The sequence below is a fragment of the Stegastes partitus genome, unplaced genomic scaffold (assembly GCF_000690725.1).
Source record: "Stegastes partitus isolate 25-593 unplaced genomic scaffold, Stegastes_partitus-1.0.2 Scaffold458, whole genome shotgun sequence".
Taxonomy (NCBI): domain Eukaryota; kingdom Metazoa; phylum Chordata; class Actinopteri; family Pomacentridae; genus Stegastes; species Stegastes partitus.
In genome coordinates, this window is record NW_007578189.1 from 194328 (window position 1) to 197490 (window position 3163).

Sequence of the window (3163 nt, forward strand, 5' to 3'; positions counted from 1 at the left end):
CTGTTTGGCATCGCTCGATCGCCTCAACTCGAGGTAATTTAACAGGACTTCTGCACATTTAAAGCTCAGGTCGGGGATGTTAAAAGGAAATCTTGTCCAGACAAATGTTGTTTTCTCTGATGAACAGACGGCTGGATTGCACCTGTGTCCCTCTGCATGAACGGACACACAAATTGCTGTTGTGACTCAGCACGACTGCGTCAGCGCTCCCCTTCAGCATCCAGCCGTCTTCCTGTTAGCCGGTCGTGACTGATGCCGCAGGGAGGGAATAAAGGACGGAGCTGATGAGATGAGCACTGATGTTGGCACCTGAAAAGAAAAGGAAATTACCTGTGGGGCCATTATCAAGGTTTGTCAAATAGACGCTGCTGCTGCTGCTGCTGATGATGATGATGATGATGATGATGATGATGATGATGATCACACAATCTGCAAACCATCATGGAAAACTGATATCATTCAGGACACACATATTGTTCCTGAGAAAATGTTGCATTCACACACGTCTGTCTGATGTTGAGCTAATCACAAATCTAATGGAGGTTATTCCATTTTAAACCATCAGCAGCTTTCTGCTCGGATTTGACCATAAATTATGACTATTCAAAATTAGATTGTGACATTTTAGATTGATATGTCAAAGGTTTCTCTTCTTTTTCTTATATTGAAATGAAAACAATATCCCAGAAAATATTAAGGCAAAAGCCTGAATTTTCCACAGTTCTTTCTTTTCATGTCATTGATTCAGAATATACATGAGTAGATCAATTAATCTCTGATTATGGGTGAGCTAAAAAAACAAAACAAAGCTTCAACCCATGGCCATGTCACAATAATAGAAAACATCTAGAGGGCTCTCAGTAGAGGAACATAGTTATTCAATATATGCATGTTTACCTGATTCTGTGTTTTACTGGAGGATGAACTCGCCTTAATTTTGCCTTAAACTGATCCATAACGTAGCAAGAGCTTAGTCCATCATAACACTGATATTTTGTATTGAGGGGAAGTGTTCTGCTGTAATTTACGCCTTCACGTAAGCTGTATGACCGAGAGCTTGACTTTGACCTTTCATCCAAGGTCAAATGTCACATCACCAATAGGGGTTCCTATCTGACTGTAATAATAAACTGTGTCTTCATCTGAAACCTTTTCCAAGTTTTAATGGATTTAAAATTTATGATGATGTAGGACCTCCAATGTGACCTTGACCTTTGCCTCAAGGTCATATGTTACATCACCAGTTTATAGGCCTCAGATGTCTTCCTTAGTCAGTAAACTAAACTTATGTCTTTTTGTGCATTTTCAGTCACACAGAGCTGTTTTGGGAAATGCAACATTTGAGTCTCTGATTTTGCTACGGTATGAAGGCAACTTTGCAGCTGAGCTGAGAGCTGGTTTCTCTCAAGTGTCCGTTGGAGCAGTCGTCCTGTCGCTGAGCCGCTCTGGAAACTGCTCCAGAACCCGTCGGGTCGGCGCCGCTCGGCTGCGAGTCCAAGCCCAGGACCAACACATGTATTGACCCTAAAGTCTAATCCAGGGGTGTCCAATCCTGGTCCTGGAGGGCCACAGTCCTGCATGTTTTAGATGTTTCCTTCTTCCAACACACCTGATTCAAATGATCAGCTCATCATCAAGCTCTGCAGAAGTCTGATAACTTTTGTTTACGCATAACAGTCCAAGATGCAATGCAACTGATTTGATGGGTCACAAATACAGATGTTACTTTAGTCACTGTTGAAGTCAGCTCTGCAGTGTTTGTGCCTAAAGCTCCTTCATCTCATCATCAACACCTCTGTCACAGTCACTTAGACTTTTATAGTTTTTGCTTTAGTTATAAGTCACAACAAATCACAGAATTTTCATTTTTACATTTTTGTTTGTGTGTGGATTAAACAATATCAACTGATTTGTCTAATTACAGATGTTACTTTAGTGACTGGCTTCTGTTGAAGTCAGTTCTGCAGTTTTCATGACTGAAGCTCCTGCCATCTGAGCCTCAACATCAACCCTCAGATGGATTTTTAACTCTTGCAAAGTCACACGCAAGATCGAAAAAAATGGGCCTACTCAGCATTTTTATAGCATCTCAGCATCTCTACTGGTCGCCTGGCAACTTAACTCGAACTCTGGAAAGCAACTGCAGCTGTTGTGCTGATTAGACGCAGTTATAACTTAGGAGAAATCACAGAATTGTCATTTTGTCATTGTTTGTGGATTAAACTGTTAGTTAATATGGCACAGAGCAAGATGGGTTTTGATTGCTTCAAAGGACATCCTTCACTGTGTTTCCACACTCTGTTGTTGAGGTTTTTCCTTTAAGTCACGTGTCTGTATGACTGAATGAAGCCAGCAGTGTCAGATATCGCATGTCTGAAAAGGAAAACACTGTAATTCTGCCTCCTCTGCTGATCACAATCTCCCAAAAATCCAATCAGCAGCGACGCAAACACAACCGAGATGCTTTTGTTCTGTGTTTCTTCTCCCTTTGAGCTGCTTTAAACCCGGCAGACAATAGAAAAGAGCAGCACAAGTAAACAGCGTTTGATCGCGGCTCTGACAGTTTGTACTCTGCTGCCTGCGTGAGGACGTCCACTGAGGAGGGAAGTGAAAAATCAGAGCTCACACCTGCCAGCGTGAGGATCCAGACTGTTTGTTGTGCTGCAGCCGCTGCTCTGGCTGGTTTCCTCTCGCACGGCTTTTATCAGCAGCTGTGGCCGAGCGTGGGAAAAACTAGAAAAACACTGAAAAGTGGCAGAAAACGAGGGCAGGACCCCAGCGCTGCATGCTGCACACTGTCATCGTTAAATGTCTATTCAAAACTGTAAAAAAAAAAACATAGAAAGAGGGAAAACTGCTGCATTAAACTGTGTTTATCGACTTTCCTCAGATAAAACTGAGCTTGAATCATGTTCAATAGATCCATCCATCCATCCATCCATTATCTATACAGTTCTGATAAGTTCTGATAAGTTCTGATCCGCTAACAGAGCTAATAAACACCTAAACTGTTCACAACACCGAAAAGATCGTTCACCCTTTCTGGTTCAAGCCAACGCTCCAACCATTAAACCGTGGACCTACAAGTGGCGCCATCGCTGGTTGACTTCGCTTAAGTGTGTCTCCGAACTCTAGAACTCCCAGAATCCTTCACTTTGCAGCC